General features: G+C 43.4%; 1 protein-coding gene across 1 annotated transcript in view; it reads right to left on the bottom strand.

The window, feature by feature from the left end:
• PTCHD1 (patched domain containing 1) overlaps positions 1 to 27,694 on the bottom strand; it is a 58,673-nt gene that overhangs the window by 28,251 nt on the left and 2,728 nt on the right. The gene's annotated exons all lie outside the window — the stretch shown is intronic.

The following is a 27,694-nucleotide window of genomic DNA, read 5'->3' as shown; positions in this document are numbered from 1 at the left end:
GGCCCAGGACTCGGGGCCGTCCTGTGGTGCGCCGGCCACACAGGGCAGGACTCTGGGACTTGGGGCGGTCCCATGGTGTGGGGTAGAGGGGTGGGGGTCCCAGGTCTCACACGATTTCGCGTGATGGGTCAGTAGTATTAATATAAGAGTGCCCATGTACCTATGTCTAATGTCATGCGTATTTGAAGGTTTTGCCTACTGTTAATGCTATTGGTGGTAGGGTGACCATATAATTTAACAACCAGACTGGTAAACTTCCGAGAGTGCAAGAGGGCACTATTACTTTCACAGGAACACCTGGCATGAAGTGGGACCATCAACAGCAAAACAGGATGCTGTCCCTGTTTATGGGTGTCCCAGAGGCTTGGAACACTGATGTGACTTTATCCATTTATACCTGACAGTAGGCAGGAGATGGCAATCACTGCTGATGGAACCTTGACTATTGCACAAGATGCTATGCTATCATCAGATGGGCCTCCCGGAAAGGAATCGGGATAAACTTCCATCTCTATTTCCAACGATATCTAACCTCCTTCCATTGCAACTTCCTTCCCTGTCAAGGCTCTGATGCAGGATTCAGCTCTTCTGTAGCCCAGGTCTGTTCACTACTGCAGAAGAGGGGTAATCCCTGGCATCTTTAGAACATTCCATCTACCTGCCCTGAGCACAGTGGCCCTGCTGGAATTGACAGATGGCTTTTACTTGGTTGTCTCATTGACATGTGGCTTCGCCCACCAGGAGCAAAGATTGCTGTCATGTCCAAAGATGTCACTCTGGGTGATTCCATCTTGCTTTAATGCTGACAGTGCCTCGCAGACTTGGCAGATGTGAAATCAGTGATGAGTCTCAGACAGGTGGGAGGCCAGAGCATTTTTGCTTTGTTTTGGGAGTTAGAGGACATGCAAAGAAAGTCTTCTGCATTTCATCACCACTTATAACAATGAGCTATTTACTCCACATATATTAAGTGTCTACATATGTTGGGCATTAATATAAACCCTGGGGAGGTTAAAAAACACTATGACACAGTTTTACCTTCAAGAGACCTAGAGGATGTTAGGCAAATTCTCGGAATTGGTTCACACATATGAAACACGAAGTGAAGGGTTACAGTTCCGTGACAGGAATACCTAGCAAGCATGCCAAACTCGCATTTGACATGCTTGACCTGAAGGGTATAATGGGGATACAGGGAATCTAGTCTGTCATGTGTGCATGTATGTGCACACATGCACATGTATGTTTGTGTAGAAGTGAGGGGTGCAAAGAAATACAAAGTTGACCATAGCCGGTTTGGCTCAGTGGATGTGCCTGTGGACTGAAGGGTCCCGGGTTTGAGTCTGGTCAAGTACATGTACCTCGTACCTCAGTTGCAGGCTGGCCCTGGTGGGAGCATGTGTGGGAGGCAACCAATCTATGTGTCTCTCTGTCTCTCTCCCTCCCTTTCACTCTCTCTAAGAAAATCAATGGAAATATATCCTCGGGTGAGGATTAACAAAAAAAGAAAAAAAGAAGAAATACAAAGTTGGAGAGGAGACAGGGGCCAAATGAGGACCCTCCCAATCAATGAATACAGGGTGGAGCAAAAGTAGGTACAAAACAGTTTATTTTTGTATTACCATTCATTCATTATTGTATGATTTTCCATATGAACAACTGTAAACTGACTTTTGCCCACCCCTGTATTTATTAGTAACTATTAGTAAATCTTATGTCAAGCCCTGTGAACAAGACAGATAGCTCTGCCCTCACAGCACATTCAAATTTTGGGAGATACAGATGAGCAATGAGGCAATTACAAAATCTCCGTGGAGTTCTAGATGGGAGATGTACTGGATATTAAGGTAAGGGCACCTATGCCAGCCTTGCAAGCACAAGGGAAGACTTCTCAGAGGAAGTGAATTAAAAATATATTTTGATTGATTTTAGAGAGAGGGGAAGGGAGAAACATTGATGAGAGATAAACATCAATTGGCCGCCTCTTTCATGCTGCCCCACCCCACCCCACTGAGGACGGAGCCCACAATCCAGGCACCGGGAATCCAATCAGTGACCTCATGGTTCATAGGCTGATGCTCAACCACTGAGCCACACCAGTGGGGTTCGGGGGAAGTGACTTCTAAATTAGCACCTGAAGAATGAGGAGAAATTAAGCCCAGACAGAGGCTTAGCATAGGGGTTATGGGACTGGTGGAGAGAGTTATAGCAGGCAGACATTACAGCTTAGGCAAAGTCCCAGAGACACAAAACAGATGTCAAGGGAAATGGAAGTGATTCAGGCTGGTGAAAAAATGAGAGGCAAGCAAGGTCCAAATCATACAAGGCCTTGTCTGCTAACCTTAGAAGATAGGCTTTGTCCTGGTGGGCAATTGGGAGCCAATGAAGAGTTTCAAACAGGGGATGAGACGATTAGAAGTGTGTTTGGGGAAGGTCACTCTGTGGTAGCTGGATTAGGACGGGTGGAGATCAGAGACAGGGAGAGGGATTAAAACATGAATGCAATAACTAGTTTGTTGGTTAAATGAAGACCTGAACTACACTGATCAACTGACTTGAAGGAGGCAATTTCCATCTCTATTTTTTTACAGCGCTGGAGAGTGTAGACCAGAAGTAAGCCAGATCAGAGAGTAAGCCAGGTTGGGTGCTCTGAACTGCCGGGATAGTAGTCTCACTCTTCCACCTTATTAACAGGGCCGCTGAATAGAATGTATCTGTGTACACTCTTCATTATTCAGGTGTAACGTACATACAGTAAAGTGCACCAATCTTAAGTTGATAAAAACTTTTAGACCCATAGTGCCAATTAAACATTAGAACTGCATTTCCCAGGTTTGGGGCTCCACGTGTTGTCTGTCGGTTGTAGACTTATGGATGTGCAGATCTAGCCAATGTCTGGCCTTTCCCTTCTCTGTATGTATGTTTCTAAAGTGCAGACATGGAACATACAAGTACAGACGTTCTTGGCCACTTGCCTCCAGCTCCTCTGTAGCAGATGCAGCTGGCACAGTGTTCATATCCTCTAGCCCTTACCTCTTGAGAGCACACCTGCCTGACTTCGGATGCCAGCACCCACGCCTCTTTGTCAGAAAGCCCACTTTGCCATCTGCTTGGCAGCTAGATGTTCTGGGGAATTAACATCCCCTGGGAGCAGACCTCAACCAATGACAGATGGGAGTCAGCATATAAATACCCAGCTCCCTCTCCATGGGTGGGATTACTCATGGGTGTGTTTTCAGCTGGTTCCCCGAGCTTCCGCGGTGTGTTGCGCTCCAGTTACCCACAGCCGTGGCTTCCCTGATCACACACCCTTTTAGGCTCCTTCCACTCTCCGACTCTCTGCCCTGCACCTCTCTGGTTGCCAATCACTTCCAAATAAGCTGCCTGTCCTTGGTTTCTTGTTTCAAGGTCTGCTTCTGGGGAAACCCAAATAAGATGCCTAATCCTCAAAGCCTCTGAAATTTGAGTTTCTTAGTGTCCTCAGAACACTACACCACTTGAAAACCAACTCCCCTATTTCTTGTCTATTCAACTATGGTGTTTAGAAATAAAACAAAACTGAAGCCTTAGGGCAGTGGTTCTCAACCTTCTGGCCCTTTAAATACAGTTCCTCATACAATTATTTTCGTTGCTACTTCATAACTGTCATGTTGCTACTGTTATGAATCGTAATGTAAATATCTGATATGCAGGATGGTCTTAGGCGACCCCTGTGAAAGGGTCATTCGACCGCCAAAGGGGTCGCAACCCACAGGTTGAGAACTGCTGCCTTAGGGTGTTAGGACCTTCTGGGCTTCTCTTCATTCTCAGTTTTGATGGTGGATACTTTTTTTTTTTTTTTTTTTGATGAGGCCAACTTGTTTACAGTAGGTATACAACAAATATTTCTCAAGCGGTTCTGCTGAGTTCATGAATGGAAATGGCCAGATGCTATCACCTCCCTCATTTGGGGCATAGTCCAGTCTTCTCATTAACGTTTAAAGCTAATCACATGTTGGGTCCAGCATGTGTTGATGACAAGAGCGCACTGTAACTCCTCAAGGGCTTAGGCCTGCATCCTGCCAGGAGTAGAGGACGGTGAGATGAGACGATCTCTCGTCTTTCTTCTTGCTGATGATAAAGGGAGCAGGCATTTCTTTGGCTTTCACTTTATTGGAAAAATCACTCAGAGGCTCTTTGCGTCCTTCTGGAACATCTCAGCAGGTCAGGTCTCAGACTTCAGTGTTGTCTGTTGACAGCAAATGCTAGAATATTGCCCAAATTGGATGAGAGCCCCTATCTTTACATTTCTGGATTTCTGCTGTTATGGCGGTAGGTGTGTGGGAGAGACAGCTGATGTGTTCACTGGATTCCTTCCCAGGCAGTGATGTGCCTGGGGATATGTGCTGGTGGAGGCACATTCTTCATGCATCAGCTCTGCTGCCAGTAAAACTGAGCTGCTTTGTCTGCCAAGATTCAGGCTACCTTTCTTCTTGCTGTTACTAACCATTGCTAGGTGTGCTGCACTGCTGGGATGGTAGTCTCACTCTTCCACCTTATTAACAGGGCCACTGAATAGGATGTGTGTGTACGCTCTTCATTATTGAGGTGCAACGCATATACAGTAAAGTGCACCAACCTTAAGTGCACAGCTCAATGAATTTTATATGTACACACGCATATAAACATGGCTCAGATCAAGATCCAGTCGATACCCCCACAGCCCCTGAAGGAAACTTATTGACTTCTATCAACATTGATTAGCTTAGCTTATTCTTAAACTTTCCTCTCAGGTGTCTGCTCCTTTGACTCAACACAGGGCCTGTGAGATTCATCTGTGTTGTGTTTATGAGTAGTTTGTTATTTTTATTTATTTTTGCATGGCAATGTCATAATTTATTTTTTTTAATTCTCCTGTTGGTGGCCCTTTTACATTGTTTCCAGTTTAGGGTTTTTATACCTAAAACTGCTATGGGCGTTCTTTGTACAAATCCTTTGGTGGATGTATACAGTCATTTCTCTCAGGTATATGCAGTGATGTGTTGGTAAATGTTTAACGATACATCCTCTAGCAAAGATAGCTTTGATTTGTAAGCACTTGTATATAGAATTTCAAACTACCGTTGCCAATTTCAAACTACCAGGGGGATATGCATTAGGAAGAGATGTGTCCAATCAGCTTTCAGGCATCTGTAGGCACCAGTCTGAGAATTCCACTGGGTATATAGACTCAGGGGTGGAATTTTGGGACTAGAGAAGAGGCATACATTTAGTTTCACTTTCCAAAGTGATTGTACCATTTTCCATCCCTATCAGCAATGTACAACAGTTCCAGCTGCCCCATATCCTCAGCAACACTGGCCCTGTAAGGATCTGTTTAATTTTTTCATCATTCTGGTGGGTGTGCACTGGTAACTCATTCATTTTTATGTGTGTTTCCATGATGCCCAAAGTTCAGCACCTTTGCTTGGGCTCAATAACCATGTGGCTACCTTCTTCTCCAAAGTGCCTGTTCAAACCTGTTGCCCCTTTCGGTATTGGGTTGTTTTGCCTTTTCTTTATTAATCTGTAGGAGAATATCTAAATTCAAGACAAATGAGACTGGCTGTAAAGACGGCAAGAAAGAAGAGCTACAGGAGCAGCCTGTCTTGCTACAATGAACTTGACACTGGGCGCATGCAGACCTGTGTTCATATCCAACTAAGTCAGTGACCACCTGATAACCTTGAGAAAATCACCCTCCGTGAGCCTCAGTTTCCTTACCATCAAATGGCAATGCTGTGTAGGAGTGTTTTTGATTTCTGAAACAGACAGTGCAGATACAGTGCCTGGCAGAGGAGCACAACGGAAGTTCTTAGTAAATGGTGGAACCTCTCCCGATTTCAGTCAGGAAAGTGTGGCTGGCACCTTTGACCATGGGTTTCCATTCACAAGGCACAGGCAGGTTTTAACCTAATGCCCAGAAAACCCATTTTCCTCCTGGCTCTCTAGTGGTGTTCTTGTCAAAGAGCACACTGCCCATCTCATGATGTGAGGGTTCTATTCTTTGTGAGAAGCAGCATTTGTCTTTTTGTGGGAGGTGAGAACATGTTATTCTGCAGTGCCTTATTTGCTGTGAGGCAGGAAGGATCTGCAGGGCAGTTTTTATTTATTCATTTTTTTAATCCTCACCTGAGGATCTTTTTCTATTGATTTTTAGGGACAGTGAAAGAGAGAGGGAAAGACAGAGAGAAATATCAATGTGAGAGAAACACATATACTGGTTGCCTTCTGCACAAGCCCCAACCAGAGCCTGGGCCAGGGAGGAGCCTGCAACCAAGGTACATGCCCTTGACCGGAATTGAACCCAGGGCCCATTGGTTCACAGGCCAATGCTCTATCCACTGAGCCAAACAGGCTAAGGCTGCAGGACACTTTTTAGAACCCTGTTCTTTATCTGGGGGGAGAAGCTGCTGCAGATGAGCAGTAATAAGAAACTGCAGCTGCTTCAGGAAGAGCTGCAGAGGGAAGCAAAATTGCAATCCCCAGTCCTCCCTTCGAGGAGTTTGGACTTGTGAGGAGTAATGGGCTCAGTTCTGGCATCACCTCCTCCAGGAAGCCTGACCTGGAAATTCAGATGAGCTCCTCTCTGGACCCCTGTGTGTGAACACATCTGTCTCATCACCTGCCATATTATCCTATATAATAAAACCCTAATATGCAAATTGACCAAACGGCGGAAAGACTGGTTGGTCGCTATGATGTGCACTGACGGTTAGGAGCTGCCTTCTGGTGATCAGTGTGCTCCCACAGGGGGAGCACTGTTCAGCCAGAAGCCAGGATCATGGTTAGCAAGTGCAACGGTGATGGCAGGAGCCTCTCCCACCTTTGTGGCAGTGCTAAGGAGCAGCAAGCCCAGTGGTAAGGAGCAGTGAGCAGGCAGGCAGTAAGGAGTGAGAGCTCACGGACTGCAAGAGGGCGCAGACCGGGTTGAGGGGACCGCCCCCCCCCCCGAGTGCATGAATTTTGTGCACTAGTAGACATATTCTTTTAGATCTTTGAGTCTTCTTCTTTTTTAAAATATATTTTTATTGACTTCAGCAAGGAAGGGAAATGGAAAGAGATAGAAACATCAATGATGAGAGAGAATCATTGACCGGCTGCTTCCTGCATGCCCCCTACTGGGGATCAAGCCTACAACCTAGGCATGTGCCCTGAATCGGAATCGAATCTGGGACCCTTCAGTCTGCACGCCTACACTCTATCCACTGAGCCAAACCACCTAGAGTTAGACTTATTCTTTGTTCTATCTCCACTCCCAGCACAGTGCAGACACACAATACTCAAGACAGAACCATTACGGACAAGATAACATGCTCTTGTCTAACCGCCTTGGCTTCACCAGCAGGCATTAGACAGTTTCCACCTGCATGCCCTGAAGCCTAGTTAAACATTGAGAAGTGATCATGCGAAAGTACTAGCTAGTTCTCAAAGACTCAGGGGGAAAAGCAGCAAAAAAAAGCAAACAAGAGGAACCAGAACATGTGGGGTAAGATGGTTACTTTTATGTCTCAAAGTAAAGATGCTGTGGTGATTTAAACACAACATCCCCCAACAGGACGATGCTCCTCCAGCCCAGTCTCGAGGGAAGACACAGGCAGATGTTAATGTATGCAGTTCTAGAAAGTATAGGACATTGAAATGAGCAATAAAGAGGTTTTTAAATTCTCAGTCTGTCATTTCCTGTCTCCTTTTCCAAGGTGAAGTAGCTTTATCTAAATCAACATAAACCAGCCTTGCCCTAGCCAGTCTGGCTCAGTGGACAGAGCGTCAGCCTGCAGACTGAAGGGTCCCAGATTTGATTCCTGGACAGGGCACATGCTGGGGTTGTGGTCTCGATCCCCAGTAGGGGGCATGCAGGAGGCAGCCGATTGATGACTCTCATCATTGATGTTTCTCTCTCTCCCTCTCCCTACCTCTCTGAAATCAATAAAGAAATATTTAAAAAATATATATATATATATAAGAACCAGCCTACATATCTCAAACTAAGTTTTGGCTCATTTAAGAAATGGATGAGCATAGGAGTTAACTCATTACCTTGTAAATAGCATAGGCAGGAGAAAGAACCTGGAACACAGAAGTATCCCTGTAAATGCCATCTTAATGCTTTCTGTCTCACATTAGTCGTTTAAGTAATGGTTAAACTATGCAATGTGCTTATGATGTTACCATGTACTTATACATTATTAGAATGTATACTAGCAGGCTTTGTAACTTTTTTTTTAAGTGAAAAAGGGGTAAAAGTGTTCTTAAAGGGGATGATTGAAATGCTAAAGAGCAGACCTTTTTGAACTGAAACATTTTCACGGTGCTCTGCACACTTTAGAGAGAGATTTCAACAGGTAGCAAGCAACTCTCAGTGTGGAAAGTTCAGATTGTTCTTATGGGGCAGAGACTGGTGGCTTTGGCAGGTCACCTGTAAAAGACGGTAGCCGTTCCTACTCAAGACTCCGAGGGCATTATGCATGGTCCTGGAACACCTTTCATGGAACCTGGGGGTTTATTAGCAGTGACTGGTGGCTGGGAGACTCCCCTGTCTGCAGCCCTGCTGACTCAGAAGAGCGGAGGCATGGGCGGCCACACTCCGCACCTATTGGAGCACCTGGATGGATTCCAAACAGCCTCCCAGGAGCAAAACCCAGCCAACCCCAAATGAAAGACTTGCCCGCAGGAAGGTGGGACTGGTATCCGGGTGGTTTTAGGAGACAGGTTGGAAGGGGCTTTCTAGAATGTGCTGAGAGGCTGACAGCAGCAAAACCACAGAATGTCACCTTGTTCTCAAACCAGTCAGCCCAGCCTGCTAAGGATTTCTTTGTTTGTATAAATACTTCAAAATTGGGGGTTAATAGAAAGTTGTTGTTGTTTGAATAAGATGAGGTTATGTTTAGACTAGAGTCCCGGTGCACGATTTTGTGCACAGCCGGAAGAGGGTCCACGGGCTGTTGGCTGGCTGGCCCCACCCCCTGGTGGAATGGACAATTTGCATATTAGCCTTTTATTATATAGGATGGCTCAATTGAACTGTTCATTTTCATTTTAAAAATGTTTTTGTTTAGATGAGCCATGGGAAGATAACTAGGCTGTAACTCAATGTTTTACAATTTCACTCAACATAAAACAAGTGGAAAAGGAAGGGCTACCTCCCCAATTTAGCCATACTGTCTCTTTGCTGCCTCCTCCTCATCTTCTGCTGGTTCAGGCATGATGGATTGGGATTGGAAACCTGTGAGCTTTACCCTGCACTTCCTGTTTCCTCAGTTTGAGCCAGCTGCTCTGAACCCTGCCCATCTGAACCATGTGGGGACTTGTACAAACTCAGATGCCTGGGCTCAACTTCACACCTCTAAATCAAAATCTTGTAGTGAGTCCAGCCTCTGTGGTTCAATGGTTGAGCATTGGCCTATGAACCATGAGGTCATGGTTCGATTCCTGGTCAGGGCACATGCTCAGCTGTGGGCTCCATCCCCAGTGTGGGACATGAATCAATGATTCTCTTTCATCATTGATGTCTCTATCTCTGTCTCCTTCTCTAAAATCAATAAAAATATACTTAAAAAAATCTCTGGGTGAGGGTGAGGGCATCTGTATTTTAAAGCTTTCCAGGGGCCTAAATACACAGCCACTCTTGACAATCCATAAATCATTCGTCCAATACTGTTGATTTTTACCTCCAACATCTCTTAAATCCATCCTCTTATGCTCCATTTTCATTGCTCCTGATTTGGTTCTAGCCCTTATAATCTAGCTGGGTGACAGAAACAGTTTCCTAACACATCTTTTGTTTTTCTTCTTTTAGTCAATCCTTCAACCTGCCACCAGATTTTTCTAAAACACAAATCCAAACCTGTCTCCCCTCTGCTTTGGTTCTTCCAGTGGCTCCCGTCCGAGTGAATGATAGAGCCTGTTTACTTCTTAGATGATGATGGAGAACAGCTGCTCCTCATCCTAGGAAGGGTCTCTTTGAGTTTAAAATGTTTTCTTTTTAACGTTTACTTTAAAATAATTTAAGACTCACAAGGAGTTGTGTCACCCTTGGAGGTCACGCCATCCCAACCTCTATCTGAGTCTTGTCTGATGAGCCATTCAAATGTCAGAAATCGCATGGAGTTAACAAACCCCTTCTCTGTAATTCACATTCTTCTTCTGAAATGTAAATATAGCCAATGTGAACTCTCTCAACTTATCTTTCACTTCCACTTCCGTTTCTTCTCTATACTTTTGCCCATGTTGAGACAAAGGGAAGGAGAGATAGTCTCTTTGCTTTCATACTCTGCAAAAGAGATTGTTTCAGATTTACTACCTAGTCTCTTTTCATTCCCTTGTCGATTACCCTCCAAGCTCATAGATATTAGACAAACGCTCACTTTCTTTAGCACTTGACAAAGGTTTACTTTCGACCTTGTTTACTATTTTGAAGAGAAAACCCCAAGCCATCATGTGAGACCAATTCCTTCCATTGGGCTCTGGCTTTCCTTTCCTTCTTTCTAGTATTGTTTATCCCCTCTTCTCCTAAGTCCTCTTTTTCTACTAGTTCCTTCCCATGAGCTTTGAAATATGCTCATATCTCTCCCACATTAAAAAGAAGGCCTCACTAACTCCACTTCCCTTCCAAGTTCGGCCACATCTCCCACCTCCCCTTCTTCAAGGAGCAATTTACATTTGTTGTCTCCAACTATACTTTAGCGATTCATGCTTGCTAACTTCATTTCCTCACCTCCCACTCACTTCTCAAACCATTCCAGTCTAGACTCCATCCAGCATCAACCAAAACTCAACAATGATTTCCAGACAGGTAAATCCAATGGCTACTTTTCACTCCTCATTTTCTTAAACTCTTAGTAGTTAACTAAAAAGTGTGGGGTCAAAGTAGTACTTGGGGTGGGAATGGGAGCTGGGTGGAAGGGGCAAGGGGGGAAAATGGAGGACATCTGTAATACTCTCAACAAAAATAAAATTTAAAGATATGTGATGGTTAAGCATGTTGAGATTTAGCTGAAAGAGCTAAATTCCCAATCATGGGAATCCAGAGGGCTTCATTAGGCCTGGGGTATGGTTTCTTCACTGCTGTACTATCTACTATGTGCCTGACAAAAGTGCTCAATGTGTGTGGTGTGACTAAACCTCCTCCTCTCCCATGAATTCCATGACATGACTTTCTTTTCTCCTCTTACCTCTCAACTTGGCTTTCCAGTGTGTGTCTTACTGACTCCTTTATATGTGCCTACCTTATAAATTTGACATTGCTCAAGATTCTGTCTCTGGCACTTCTGATTTTATGACATTCAAATAAACTCTTCTTGGGCAATTAATTCCACCTCCATGGTTTGGCTTGCTATCTTTATGTTGACCAATCCCCAGTTCACATCAATACCTCACCTCTCTTCCAAACTCCAAATCCGAATTTCCATCTGCCTTCTAAATATTTACAAATATATATTAATGGCAATATTTCAACTGGTATATATACAACAGCTGCATCTTTTCCTCCAAATTGCTCTACTTGTTTCCTGTTATGATTAACAGCATCATCCTCTTTCTACTTATCCATGTGGGAAATTTCTAAGCCACTATCATCCCCTTTCATTTGTTTATTCAATAAACCTCAAATCTTGTTGATTCTATTTCCTTCTCTTTTTGGATAGTATTTTCAGTGTGTGTTCTAAAGTACACTGGTTCTTCGGGATGTTAATAGGAGTCACCGAAAAAGTATACAGAATCTATGATCAAATAAATTTAAGAAATGCTGGGCTGGACAGACGTAAGCAGATTTCTTTTACAGAGGAACTTTTTAAAGCCTTTGATATGCTAATGTAATTCAACATAGGAATACTACATGCATTGTTTTCAAAGTTATTTGGTCACAGAACCTTTTTCCCCCCAGCATCAAAGGAAACATTCCTAAAACACATTTTTTTTTGTAAATGGTGATCTTAATCCCTTTTTTTTCTCCTTGTGCCACTATCCTATCCAAAGCCTCTTGCTAACAGACTTACATCAGTTCCCTGGATGAAGGATGATCTCCCTATCTCCAATATCTTGTCTCTCCATCTTAACCTCTAGACTTCTCGAAGAGCTATCTTTGTAAAAGTTGGAATATGACTCTGCCCAGAGTATTATTATGTTGTTCCTTACCTCTGACTAAATATTCTATATCCCACTAGAATTGTGGGTTTGTCTATTTCTCCTTTTAGTTCTATCAATGCTTGCCTCATGTATTTTAATGATCTCTAATTAGGTGCATACATGTTTAGGATTGTTGTCTTCTTAGAGAATGGATTCCTTTAGCCCTTCTTTATTCCTGATAATTTTCTTTGTTTTGAAGTCAGCCATATCTGAAACATAGCTACTTCCGCTTTCTTTTGATTAGTGTTGGCATGATAGACCTTTCTCTATCAGTTTATTTTTAACCTATCTGAGTCTTTATATTTAAAGTGGGCTTCTGGTAGACAACATATAGTTGAATCTTAATTTTTCTTAATCTACTCTGATAGTCACTGTCTTTTAATTTGTACATATGTCATTCATATTAAAGCACTTACTGATATAGCTGGATTAATATCTATCATGGTTAGAACTATTCTCTAGTTGTTTTACTTCTTTCTTCCCCCCTCTTCTCTGCCTTGTCTTATTTTGAGAATTTATATTACTCCATTTTATATAACTCTTGGTATTAAACTTCTTTTAAAAAATTTAGTGGTTGCCCTTGAACTTACAATATAACCTAACCTAATCTAAGTTCACCTTCAAATAATACTATATGCTTCATGTGGACTATGGTTACACTTGAGTATTCCCAATTTCTACCTCCTGTCCCAAGTGACATGGCTGACATTTATTCCACTTACCTGTATGTTATAATCTCTCAATATATTGCTACTATTACCAATTTAAAGTTATGTTTTAGGTAAGTTAAGAATAAGAAAACTAAAAAAGATTTTATTTTACCTTCATTTATTCCTTTATGTAGATCTGAGTTTTTTGACCTATTATAATTTTCCTTCTGCTAAAGAACATTTCTTCCAGGAAAGATTTGCAGGTAATGAATTCTCTCAATTTTTGTTTTTCTGAGAAAAAATTTTATCTCCTTTACTTTGAAGCATGATTTTGCTGGATATAGAATTTTAGGTTGGTGGTTTTTCCTTTCAACTCTAAATATTTCACTCCACTCTATTCCTGCTTGTGTGCTTTCTGATGAGAAGTGTGATATAATTTTTATCTTTGTCCCACTATATTTGAGGTCTCTCTCTCTCTCTCCCAACTTCTTTCAAGATTTGCTGTCTTTGGTTTTCTGCAGTTTAAATATGATGTGCCTAAGTTTGGTTTTATTTTTCCTGTGTTATGTGAGCTACCTGGATTTGTAGTTTAGTGTTTGTCACTGTTATTGGGCATTATTACTTCAAATATTTCTTCTGCTACATTCCCTTGTCTCCTTCTAGCATTTTCTAATTATGTGTGATGTTATACCTTTTGATATTTTCCCACAATTTTTGGGTGTTCTAGGGTGTTTTCACTCTTTTATCTCTTTGTGTTTCAGTTTTTGAAGTTTTGATTACCTTGAATTCAAGCTCACTGATTCTTTCCTGGACTGTGCTGAGCAGGGGTCCTCAAACTTTTTAAACAGGGGGCCAGTTCACTGTCCCTCAGACCGTTGGAGGGCCGGACTATAGTTTAAAAAAAACCCTATGAACAAATTCCTATGCACACTGCACATATCTTATTTTGAAGTGAAAAAACAAAACGGGAACAAATACAATATTTGTACTTGCATGTGGCCCGCGGGCCGTAGTTTGAGGACCACTGGTCTTGAGTCTACCGATGAGTACATCAAAGCCATTCTTCATTTCTGCTAGTTTTTCTAGAATTCCTTTTGATTCATCCTGAGAGTTTTCATCTCTTTACTTACATTATTTGTCTGTTATTGATGTTGTCTACTTTTGCCATTAAAACCCATAATATATTAACCATAGTTATTTTAAGTTTCCTGTCTGGTAATTCTAACATCTGTGTCATATCTGAGTATGGTTCTGATGCTTCGTCTCTTCAGATTATATTTTTTCTTTTGTCATGCTGTGTAATCCTCCCCCTCCCCCACAAAAAACCCTGGACATATTGTATCAGTTAATAGGAACTGAAGTTGTTACAGGAAGGACTTATGTTAATCTAGGAGTTGGGATGTATCTGATGTTTGTTGTGGCTATAGATACCAGAGACTTCAAATTTCTCTTCTGTCATTGTTTTTCTCTCCTCTTGACTTTGTATTTCTCTAAGTACTCTTTTCAGAGTCTGTGTTTTGCAGCTCTTTCAGCTATAATCTACTTTTATTATACAGGAGCCCTGTTAATGTGATGGTAAGGTATAAGGAAGGGAAATGATATTTAATCTTATGACAAAATCTCAGTTTTTAAGTGGGTCTGTGCCTTGAAGTTGTGACTTTCACAAATATTTCTCCAGTGATATAGTTTTCCCTCCTGTCCCTGGCTGTAGCACTCCTAATCTATTTACTTGAAGCCCTGACACCTGAGGACTCTTTCCTTCCTCCCCCACAATCAGAAGACAAAAGGGGCCTTCAGTGGGGAGGAATCTAGGATAAAGTTTCAGAATTGTGCTCTGGCCAAGTCCTCTTCCCTGGAGTGGAGGCCTTTGTTATGAAGACCACAATAGATTTCACAATGATTACCCTTCCACCTCTCCAAGCCCAATCTTCACCTTGGGAATATGGTGGAGTTTCTGGAGGGGAAGCCTAAGAAAGTGTGAGTCCTATGACCCCTGCTCCTACAAACATAGTGAGTGCAGCTCCCAGGAGTCTCCACCTCTCATGCTACTCTACACTCAGCCTCTAGCAATTTGTCCAAATTACCATTTAAGTGTTTCTACCGGAGGTTTCTGCTCCAGGTAAACAGACTGTGTGTCTCTATAGATGTGCCTGCCTCTACAGATGTTGGGATGGCAGTTTCCCCTATGACCTCAGTTCTTTGATGTAAGAAAAGTCATTGGTTCTCAGCTTGTCTAGCTTTTTTCTCCCTGTCAGGGTTGGAGTGATAACTTCCAAGGTCTCTACATGCTAAATCTAAAACTGAAAGCTCCTCCTTACTCTATTACTGATTGAAATACTACTTCAAGGCCATCAGACACAAGGGGCCAAGCCTTACTAATCTATTTCTGTATTTCATGGAGGCAATCTGGTCTAGTTATTTTTTAAATGATGCTTTAGAAACCAGACCTGTTTGAATCTTGATTCCACTGCTTATGAGTTAAGGTATATGACATCAGTTATTTTATCTGTGAAAAGCAGTACCGTTGACTAGAACTTTCTCTGATGATGAAAATGTTCTTTATCTCTTCTGCCCATGACAGGCACATGTGGCTATTAAGCACCTGAAAAGTGGCTAGTGCAACTGAGGAAATGGAGTTCTTATTTTAATGAAATTTAAATCAAATAGCTGCATATGGCTAGTGGTTTCTGAATTGGATAGTGCAGCTCTAAGGCTTTAGCAGTGTAGACAGTGGATGAACAAATATGCTATTTTTATTCTCCTTGGGTCATTCAAAGTAAAAATATAGACTGATGTAATATTGCATCATCTGGGAGTATGAGGCCATGGCAGCAAAGCTTCTGGTTAGTAGAAGGTAGTCCCTGACTCTAAAGGCATTTTTTTTTTAACAAAAGAAGATTGTGATGTGAAATATGTCAACTAAGGTGTTTATACTTCTGGGCAGCTAAGGTGTTTATTCTTCTTCCGTGGGAATCGTTGCCCCAGACAAACGTGTGCATTCAGTGCAGACACTGAGATTTGTGTGGTTTTAGGCATGTTACACTTTAGTCTGTTCACACATTATCTCCCAACCCTATAATGATGATAATGTTGATTCCATTATATGGGCGAGGAAATGAAGACCCCAGAGAGGTTAAGTGACTTGATCAAGGACACATTCAGGCTTCGCAGTCTCAAACACAGAAACTGGGGGCTCTGAAACAACCCCTATTCCACCATGCCAAAATCAGTCCTTACTGAACTTCACTGCGGTTCCACTTCATCTCTAACCGCACTGACATCAGACAGTAGTGGAAACTGAACATTAGCTTCCAGAGCACTCATGGTGGACCTCTGGGAACCACAGAGCTGGGCCCTTGTCTCAGAAATGCAATATGTCCCTCCTATTTGTACCTGCTGTGTCTTCTGGTTTGATGTAAAAAAAAAAAAAGTTTCTGTAAAGGCAAGTGGCAGGCGACCCTGCGTGGGAAGTCTTTGGAAGAAAGGAAGCTTTGGCAATCACACAGTGAAGGTAGCAACAACAGCCACAGTGTATGTGTGTGCGAGTGGGGGGTGCTTATCTCTTTCCCCTCCATACCAGAGTGTGCTTTCTCCTATGCAGCCCACTTCTCCTAAACTCTCATACCTGGAGACAGGCAGTGCGGCAGGCGCTCTGTCCAATATGCTTGCCTTAAACTGCAAACGTAAAAGGCTCAGACTTACGTAGTACCCTTTGCAAATACCTATTACAGCACCATTCAGAATGAACTGCTGCACAAATAACTTTTGCACCTGGCTTGCATCTCTTGGTCAGGAGAGAGAGAGAGAAAGAGAGAGATAGAGAGCGAGAGACTGACTCTGCATTTATTTTTTGGAATTAGTCCTGGCAGCCAGTTCCTAGGATGCTTTATAGCAGTGGCTCTCAAAGTGTGGTCCAGCAGGAACAGCATCACCTTGGGAACCTGCTGGAAATGGAAGCTCTCAGTCCCCACCCCAGCCCTACAGATCACAAGCTCTTCCAGTGAGACCCCAAGTCTGTGTTTGGACAAGTCCCCCAGGAGAGTATGGAGGCAATGAAATGACACCAAGCAATGAATTAGTAAGGCTACACAAAGGTTCCTCAGGCCCACGAAACCACTGCTTTTAGCCAGTGTAATCCTCACACCAGCAACAGCAGCAGCCGCAGCCCTGGGAGCTTGTTAGAAGTGCGGGGCCTCAGGCCTACTATCCCAGACCCTACTGAATCAGAATCTGCATGTTTATCAAATTCCCAGGGAATTTGAACTACTGATCCTCACTTACACTGAGGTTTGTTTTGTTTGAAGAGTTTAGGCATAGAGAACCAGGGAGGCAAAAAGATTTTTTTTTTTTGGTGGATTTGATTTGGATCCTAAATAATTATAGATTTCTTTAATTAAAACTTTAGGAAAGGAGGGTGGGGGGACACAATGGTCTAAATGATTAAAACCCCAATTAAGCAGAAACTTACACTTGACATTTCCATGTTGCCTGTCCCTCCTGGTCTCTGGCAACTCTGACCACACTCTCCCCTTTCAAGTGCTTGCAGATCTATTCATGTTGGCAAAATTTCCCAGGGAGACGCTGTCCTCATGTAAATTCAGCGAGAGAGGCAAGTTATCAGTTCTCACACGTAAAATACTGGAGAATCCCTTTCTGGCATGCCCCATTGTGAGAAGTGGTGAAGATACCACGGGAACAGAAGCCCACAGTCTCTCCTATGTGTGCAAAGCACTGTCCAGCATGAAGGTGAGGTTCTGAGCCCTGAGAAAGCACCTTAATGAGTTGAATGCCATCCTCCCATCCCACCGACAGCTCTGCTAAGAACTTAGGAGCTGCATGCGCAGCAGTAGGACAAATCCAATCGTCTATAATGACTCAGATGGAGTCATTAAAGACCAACAAATTGCCAATCTAAGCATTGAGAATGCAGATTGAGCGCCCATTATTGCCTTTTGGATCAAAGAAAAAATGCCTACGTGTGTCTTTACTCAACAGGCAATAATGGCTCTGAAGAAGCTGGCACATGTGAGGAATAGTCATTTTCAAAGCAATAATGATAACACATCTTACAAAACACCGAGGAATAGGGCTACACAGTGCCTCCACATACCCTATGTCATTGCATCCTTACCATGAGTGGGAGTGGGGGAAGCTGTTACATTCAGTGCAGATGAGGAACCTGCTTCTCTGGGAGGTTAGGAGACTTACCCCAAATCGCATACCTATGAGAACTGGGACTTGAGCTTGGCTTTTCTGACGCCAAGCTCAGTGTTCTGTTCACAACAGCTGGATTTGAGCCTTGCTACTATAGGTGTACTCCACTGGACCAGCGGCATCAGTGTCACCTGAGAGCTTGTTAGACATTCAGAATCATGGTCCCACCCTAGGCTGAATCAGAATCTGTAGTTTACCTACACACCCAGGTGATGTGTGGGTACCTTAAAGAGCCTAAGAGCAATCAAGCTTACTCAGTAGGACCACTTGCTGTACCAAAACCAGAACAAAAACAAGTAACAGTGAAAACGTCACAAAATGAAGGCACTGAATATCACAAGATTGTTGAGAACTTATAATGAGAGTTCTATAGCAGAGATGCCTTTTGTCTTGAGACAATAGGAAGAATTGACAAAGCTGTATTTAACACATTTGTGGTGCCCATGGGAAATGGGGGAAGGAATGTCATCTCCAGTGCTGAGAAATTAGTAGGTCTAGTGCTTCCGTTAAACTTACTAGAGAAACACTGATTTTTTTGCCAGTATCATATTTTTAAGTTCACCTCTTAGAACAAATATTTCTGTTCACATGAGCTCCCTTAAGAACGAGACTCAGTAACATCAGGATGATCTCTTGAACACTGGTGCTACATCTGGAAAAACTACTTGTCCTTGATTTTAAAAAATGTGCTTCATGTTTATACTAGAGGCCTGATGCACGAAATTCGTGCAGGAGTAGGCCTTCCTTCCCCCAGCTGCTGGCACTGGTTTCCTTCTGGCACCCGGGACCCAGGCTTCCCTCGAAGTCTAGGCTTTGTCTGGAAGGTCGTCCGGAAGGACGTCCAGTCTAATTAGCATATTATGCTTTTATTATTATAGATTTGAGTATATTTATGGCCAAAGTTTTGAGACTTTAGTTCATGTAATTAAGGACACGTGTAGTGGAGAGCTGACTTTCAGGGTGCTCCATGGGAACTGCAGAGTGCTCTACCCTCCTGCATGGGAATGGGCCACTGGATAAGGAGGTCAAGTTTACACCTTTCCAAACTGTTCTTGGACCAGAGAAGATGGTCAGTTGTTTGGTTTCCTAAGAATTTCTCCTCATTGCTTACTGCTTACCATCAAGTTTGGAAACAAGAATCAAAAAATGAAGACAGATTTAAAGAAGGTACGTGGTCATGCTACCAGACAACATTATATTTGACCCAAATAAATTAATGGGGAAAAGAGAGAACATTTTCTATCCTATAAGTCATCGACCAGCAACAATCTATTAAGCACCTACTGCACAGTCCACATTATGCTAGGTTCTAAGAGAGATTTGGAAATACTTTATGAGGCATTGTTCCTGTGCTTGAAGCGCTTATGATCTTGCTGAAGAGAAACTAACATGTGATGATACAGCAAATTATATAATAGTGTATAGCGAAGCATTCAAGAATATGGATATGACTGAAAGCCAGACGGATTTAAAGGAGGGAAGGAGCCATTCTGGAAGGTCTCAGAAAGTAGGAGACATGTAAGTTTGACAGAGAGTGAATGCAGTTCTAGAGAGAACAATAAAAGTGGATGTGTGAAGTGGCCATCTTTATCTCTTGTTACTATCAGATGGAAAAAATCAAGAAACATGATTTCCCTCGTATGTGGGGTATAAAACTGAAAGCAACAAATGAACAAACAAGACAAACGAACAAAGACGTATAGACACAGACAACAGTATGGTGGTTACCAGAGGGAAAGCGGGGGATAGAAAAGAGTAAAGGGGGTCAAATATATGGTGACGGAAGGAGATTTGACTTTGGGTGGTTAACACATGATACAATGCACAGATGATGCATTATAGAATTGTACACTTGAAACCTATATAATTTTAATAACTGAGGTCACTCAAATAAACTTAAATTTTTTTTAAAAAAAGTAGATGTGTGAAAATGGGGGCCTGTAGGCTTCTCTTGTATTCCTAATGGGAAGAGGGAAAGGCGGGGTACTTAAATGTGGGGGGGGTGGAGGGGTTGGCATACAAAACCATATGGCCCGCTGGTGTCCAGGCCCCATTTGGAATCATGTTTACCACCATCCAGTGACAAAACGCAAACTGGCAGTTGCTTATCAAGTTCAAGAATAAACCAAACAGCGATACTGGATCATTCTTGCCTGTAAGCTTCATGGAGCTGGGGTCACGGCCATGTTGTTGAGTGAAGGGATGAACACCCCCTAGGAATGTGGGCCCTCAGCTTCCAGATGTGTAACTCCAGGTGGGGGTTAAGACCCTCAGGGCAGATGTTCTTATGGCCTCACCACATCCTCTCAGTTCACACTCACCCGTGCACGTCAAGACCACTTATTGCAAAACCCTGCAGCTCTTTTACTTGATGCTTTCCCACAACAACAACAAAACCAATTCTGATTATAGGGACACATATAGCATCTGAAATGGCCAGATATTTATTGAATGCTCCCAGATGCAGCTGGATCAACTACTGGTGGCTGGAGAGGTGGGGAATAAATATCCAGTTTCTTCATCTCAAGTGGGGATAACTTGGTCACATGTTCTACAGTGCCTCCCAGAGTTCTCCAGTGAAACGGAGTCCTGGGTGCCCACAGTGGACGCTTCCTTGAGACTACTCCCTTGACTGGCTTCCTGCTACTCCCTCTTTCAAGTCCCCATCCCCTTACCGGTGTTTTCGGACATTACCTCCCAAGGTAACTGCTTGTACTCCAATCCTCATCTCGACTGTACATGGAACCCGCAAATTAAACCTAAAGGAGAAGACCTAACAAGGGGCATCTTTCAAAATACCAGAAACAATATGCTCAAGAGGGTTTGTTTGAGAGCGAGGAGATAAAAATAGCTTCCTCATTCCCTCATTGCCTCCTTTTGTTCAAAATCTGCATTCTGAAGTTGAAGGCACGGCATATTATTCAGGGTTTCCCATATGAAATACCAAGTGGTGTTGATTTCTGTTTTTTTTTTGTGTGTGTTTTTTTTCCTTTAAAGGTTAGAGATTACTCACCTCCCCTGCTGGTCATTAAATCAGTCTGGCAGGATTCCGCGGAAGTTCTGTGGCCTTCCGGGCATGTGGCGGTAGCACAGGCAGTGCGGCAGACAGGCCTGCTTGCTGTGATGTGCTACCGAGCAGGTGACTTCAAAGGTCTAGCTCACGTATCACTTGGGGCTCACACTGAGCCCCAAAGTCAGGTACCAGATGGCACGTCCCACAAAGTCAAACTTGATCAGATCCCCAGTACCTTGCATCTCTCTAGCTCCTGTGCCAAGAGCTGCTGAAACCTCTGAGGCAGGAAACAAACCATTTCTTTTAGCTTACTTCTCCTCCTCTTAGTTATCTAAGGAGTCGCCAGTTAAATGTGCAGCTGTTTTGTGAGGTTTGTAAGTCTGGCGAATCCTGAGAGGTTCATTTTTTGTGTTAATTAAAAAAATCACGCTTCTCTAAGTCTAATATAGCATCCATCAAGATCCTATGAGTCATTAAGAAGGTGGGCTTCTTCTCACACGCCAGCTTTATATTTAAATTTCAGTTTTAATTAGCAGTTTACCCAAAGTCGGTCCCAAGTGCTTATCTGCATGGGGAAGTAAAAGACTGCTCTCCAAATCGAAATGATATGCGCCAGGTGGGCATCTGAGGATACTAGTCACACAAATGAAATGTACTCAGAAACCAGACAACCCTAGAAAAATATTATGCTTGGATTATTTGGATATACCTCCTATGAAATCAAAGGGGAATGAAAAGCAATCTTGATCTCTTTTCAGATTTCCCCCAGTGCAAAAATAAAGCGCAAAACCGCTATGTGCATACCTGAAACTAAGATCATATTGAATGCCAGCTATCATTGAAAAATTAAAAAACAATTTAAAAGGCAGCTGGCTGGTCCAGAAGATACACAAATACTGCCCTTTCAGGCCTAGGCTTGATGTTTTCTAAGAGTATCTGCCACTCAGAAAAGTCACCGAAAGGACTGGACTGCCCACGATGTCACAGCACCTGTCAGCAAACAAAGCACCCTGAGATGCTAAGAGCTGATTGCAGCATTAGCATCTGCGGAAATGACCTTTAAGGTGCCTTCCAAGCCCAAGGGTCTTTGATTCCTTGTCCCTTAGATGCAAGTTCTTCTTTTGACATTTTATGTTCAGAAACACAAAGCAGATGGACTAGGCAACAAAGCACCACCTCCCGCCTCCTGGGCAGGTCCCCACTCACAGTGGCGTCTTACATGCTCAGGACAAGCCCGGCCCAGCGGGTGACTGCTACAGAGTGAGGGTCAAAACTGCCGGGAACGGGCACTCTGACAAATCTCAAGGCCAGGGTCAGTTCAGCAGCTTTGCCATTCAAGCAGTTACACTGCATTCCGTTTCTTGGGTTCCTCTTCGGTGGGACTTAGACCATCAAGGGCAGAGCTAGAGGAGAGAGCAAGATAACTGCACCTTGGGGAAGGCCATCCTGAAAAATCTGGCCTCTGCCCAGCTGCCCCAAAGAGCATTTCCTAAGAGGTCATGCTATTTGCCCCCAAAGTTCTAGAAAATTTTGGCAGTTTTTCATTTTATATAATCATTGCAACTGCAAAAAACCCCCAAAACCCCCCCCCCCCCAAAATAAAACAGAAGAAACAGACAAGCAGGGTTGGGACCAGGTAGTTCTTTGCTGTGCAGGGCTGTCCTGTGCATCCAGGGTGTTTAACAGAATCCATGATCTCCACCCACTAGATGCCAGCAGCAACCCACTGCCAGTTATGCCAATCAAAAATGTCCCCAACCCCTGCTGAGTGTCCCCTGGGGGGGGGGGCACAGCTGCCCCTGTTGAGAACCACTGCCTTTGAGGTTAACAGCATTGACTACTTGAAAATGTCCTAGTTAAACAAGGTTTGGAATACAGGACAGGAACTTCTTCAGGTAAAGGACTAAAGAGTCAACATTTTTGGCTTTGAGAGCCACACGCCATCTCCACCTCATATTTTTCTTTGTTTTTGTCGTGATATATGTTTTTAAAAATGTAAAAACTTCTAATCTTGAAAATAGTCTTGTGTATGCTGATCCTTATACTGCAGGGAAATGTTGGCGAGTCCCTTAATGATGGGAAGTGCTGAGGTCGTATTTGGAAAAACTGGGATCCTGATGCAGCTACCAGGTCTCCGTGACCCTGAGCTAGCAATTATTCTGCCCTTCTTGGAAAACATAAAAAGTTTCAATAAAATAGAAACTCGGTATTTGAACAAAATGACATTCCCCAGTAAGTGGAAATACATCTGCATTTCAACGCCTCCCTCCGTCTGGGGGGAAAAAATCCTACAAAGAACCTATCCAATTTCAAAACTGAAATATACAGAGATTAACAAGGACAGAAAAAAATGGTTTCTTGGAAAGAGAGAAGCCTATCAACTGCCAGCAAAGTTGTAAAAATAAAAAGGTCATTTTGAAAATCTATGTTAAAGTGGTTTCTGGGGAATTTTCTTGACCCACCACATAAGGTCTGAGTAAACCAGGGCTGGCCCATTTGATAAGTATTTGCTGAGGGTCCATGAGGCACCAGGGACTGTGTGAGGCACTAGAGTTGAATCATTGAACCCGGCCAGTGAACAGCGCTCAAACTTCAAATTGCCATGTTCCTCATCCAGAGATTTTTTTTTTTTCAGTAAAAGATTCGATATTTCTATCTTTGGATAGCGCTCTTCATAAATATTTTGTGTTTTACTTCGGGCACTCAGAGTTTCTGTACAGGGTGGGGCCAACGTAGGTTTACAGTTGTTCAAATGAAAAGTAACACAATAATTAATACATAATAACACAAGGATAAACTCTGTTTCAGATACTTAACACTGGAAGCCTACTTTTGCCCAACACTCTGTGGCTTTTCATTGACATCAGGAAGAATCGGTCAAGAGAATCTATAATAGTAAAAGTGTAATATGCTAATTAGACCAGATGTGCTTCTGGATGACCTTCCGGACTGTCCTGAGTGCCTGCCACCAGCCAGAGGGAAGCCCTGGTCCCGGGTGCTAGAGGGAAGCCGGTGCTGGCAGCCAGGGGAAGGAAGGCCTACTCTTTTTTAAAATATATTTTTATTGCTGTCAGAGAGGAAAGGAGAGCGAGAGAGATAGAAACATCCATGATGAGAGAGAATCATGGATTGACTGCCTCCTGCACGCCCCACACTGGGGATCGAGCCCACAACCCAAGCATGTGCCCTCGACTGGAATCGAACCCGGGACCCTTTGGTCTGCAGGCCAGTGCTCTATCCACTGAACCACACCAGCCAAAGCAGGAAGGCCTACTCTTGCACGAATTTCATGCATCGGGCCTCTAGTGTTCTTATGATCCCCTACCCACTGTTAAGAACAACTGTATGGGATGAGTACGAGACTTTGGTCAAATATCCTTCATTTGTGTAACAGAAATGTACATTTTAAATCATTCAAGTAGTTTATCGTATGGAAGGCAGTACATTATAGTGAAAAGAGCACTGTGCTGGGAGTCAAACACCCTGGGTCCTAGTCCTGGCTCTGTCTTTGTCTTTTTTCATGGACAAATCAGCTAATTTTTAAAGAGTAGTTTTCGCACTTGTAAAATGGAATTGCAGCGCTTTCCTGCCTACCCCGAGGCACTTACTGTATCTAAACATCCTGATGTTTACATTTTATAAAGTGTTATAAAGACGATAGCATCATTAGAAAGAGTGGACTGAACCGGTTCTTCACTGTCTGCAGATGACTCTGAAATAAATCAAGTATCGTCTTGATCACAGCCCAGAACAATTATCAACAAGACCTTCTTGTACTTCATTTTAGATGATTAAGAAAAAACATCTCTATTAAAGCTCGTGAGACCCTACCCAGAAATTTGCTCTGAGAGAAACATCGTGTATTTTCTGTTAAAATATGATAATGAGCTAAATTTAATCTTCTAGTGAAATGAAGACTTTTGAAGATCAACATTTATTTAAAGAGGTTCAGAAATTAATGGTGGATCCCTTAGCAGCGCCATCAGGCTATTCACTTTCATCCAAAATGACATGTTTGCCACACAGCCTGCAGAGGAAACCACTGTGAGGGAGAGTCACCCCTCTCATAGTTTGGGGCTCAGTTCTATGCGGCACGGTCAGAGGATGGCAATCATAAATCCCTTGCCCAAATTTCAGAAAGCTCCTCCAAATCCGATCAGCTAGCTGGCTTTTCAAATGTGCATTCTTTTTTTTTCTGTGATACTCTCAATTATATTTTAAAAAAAGCAACCTGGGTTTTTATTTTTTGTCATCATCCTAGTCCAGTCCGTTTTAGATCAGAAAGTAGCCAGACTAATAGAGTCTCCTTCATTGAATCAGCCTGCAGTGGGTATCTGATGTGAATCTGAGGTACCACCAAGAACGCTATGAGGAGTGAAGGACATGGTCCTGTAAGTCACTTCCTCTAGTTTCCCAGTGGGGCCTGAAAAAACCTTGAGCCATCTCTGCTTTGTCCAATTCACTTCTAATGCAGTGCAATAAACCAGGCAGGGGCTGGCTGGTGTTGTGTACAATGTTAACTGTCAGTTGCTGTCCTTGATGCCAGCAACCAAGTATCAGCATAACACTAGTAAGGGCAGAAACAGTGACTCCCACTCCTGACACCTTTTGTAAAGGACACGTCTTCATCATGTCACTAATAGAAAAAAAGAAAGAAAAGAAGCGCTCATTCTCACACTTTACATTACCATGACTACTGAAGGTCCGTTTTTCTGTCCTTCGGCTCCATACCTACCAAATGTAGGAGTTGGATGTAGAAAGAAAAAAATGGATACATAAAATCAAAGGCAATCCCCTCAGTGTCATAAGTCTGTGTTTTTATAAGCTGTTTGAATTTATTTGACCAGAGAGCCAGCTGCTGGAAATCAGTTCTGAGCACTATTCCACTGGGTTTTGATTTTTCCCAGACACCTAGAACATGAAAAAGCACCCCATTTCTTAAAACAATTCACTGGCAGGACTGTTGTCCTTTAAAGTTGCCCTTTAGACAGGGATGCAAAGCCAGTGTCCTCTCTCCAACTTTCTCTTATAATACAGTTTTCTGTCTTGAACAGATCAAAGTCAAATAGGAGAGAAACAGTCCAGGTAAAAAGAGATCTGATGTGCCTGTTGATGTCTCATTAACCTTGAGAGTGAATGTAATTGGTGATTGCCTGTCACACAGGCATGGGGGTTTGTTGGGAGGGGGGAAGCCAGTGGAAACATCACCTGGGGGGGGGACCGGAAATACAAAGAGAAGCATCATTTAGTAGATCATCTAGCAAATCATGGGGCAGCTTTCCAAAGATCAGGATTGGCTAAATTATAGTTTCCTTAAGCCTGTGATGAAACTACTACGTGTTTCCGTGAGAAAGCATTGGGAGCTGTATCTGTGTGCCAAAATACGTTCACTGAGGTATTGGGGGGGAAACACTTTGATGTTAGAAATATAATCATGAGAAAAGCAAATATTTTGGGATTAATGTTACTAAGGCTCTGTGATGAGTGAGTATGTGTGATGTGTGTGCCATTAAAAATATCACAAGCCACCCAATGTGGGAATGCCTTGATTCCACTGAGTCCCTGGTCAGATTCGCCTCATTACTAATTACTGATTGATAATACATCAACAGATAGAGGGAAGGAAGTTAGCTTGTCTCTAGGGATAAAGGGTTACCCGTGGAAGAAAAGAGAAGGACAGAGTCCCCCAGGTTCACTGGCTGACTCCTCTTGGGATAAGAAGAGGAGCACTCTAACCAGCTTCTAATCCCAGCTCTAGACCAGAGACCCACACAAAAGCAGCCCCTCCCATCCCTTGGCCCCAGGGCTCCATCTGGGACTGGTTCCGGTCTGCCCACCCCAGGGAAGCACCTTAAGTAAACAAGTCCCATAATGCCCCCCAGGGACTCGCATGGAGTAGTCTCACCTATTTTTGCTTTTCCCTCCCAAGGTCTCCGCTTCTCCATCTTTAGTCCCCACTCCTCTGCTTAGGAACTTGCAGAAAGTTATCACTATAAACCTCACTTTTCACACCGGATTCCCACCGCAGGCTGATGCTGGCACAACCTGTTTCCGTGAGAGTCACCCTCTAGCCTGCCGCTTGCTTCCCTGTGCTCTGGTCAGGGCCCACAGCCAGGCGCGTGTCCTCACCCTCTGGCTTTGCCCCTCACCCTCATGCCCAAAGGCGCCCCAAGAAAAGTGGATCCGCGGAATCCCCTCTTTTCCCAAAGAAGTTTCTGCATTTCGAAGGAGAGGAGGCGAAAGATGAAATACCTGTGAATCACAAACATCATTTCCTACCCCAGGAGACAGAGATGGCTACCTGGCTCCCGGGGAAAGGGCAGCAGGGCAGCCCCTGTCCTTTTGAGGGACCACGCTTCTTTCTGGGTGGGTGGGAGGGAGGCATTTTCCTCACCATCCCACCTCACATTCCTTTGCTCCTCATCGCCCCCCCAAAGAGCCCTTCTCAAAACACTCCTGGGGTCAGAAGAAGGGAGAGAAAAGAAGGGGAGGTGGGAGGTCTCTGAATCCCCTCATGCATAGTATTCAGTTTTCAACTAGCAGGACTTTTTAGTACGTATTTTCTTGTTCTGCTCCTTCCTGGCCCAGTTACCCCAAAGCCGCCCAACCCCCAAGACCACTGCAACCAAAACAAGCGCACTGACCACAGCACCCTGGCTGCCGCCGCCCCAAC

Source organism: Myotis davidii, unplaced genomic scaffold (genome assembly GCF_000327345.1).
Source record: "Myotis davidii unplaced genomic scaffold, ASM32734v1 scaffold1529, whole genome shotgun sequence".
Taxonomy (NCBI): Eukaryota; Metazoa; Chordata; class Mammalia; order Chiroptera; family Vespertilionidae; genus Myotis; species Myotis davidii.
The sequence above is the reverse complement of the archived record's forward strand: the minus strand, read 5'-3'. Positions and strand labels throughout refer to the sequence as shown.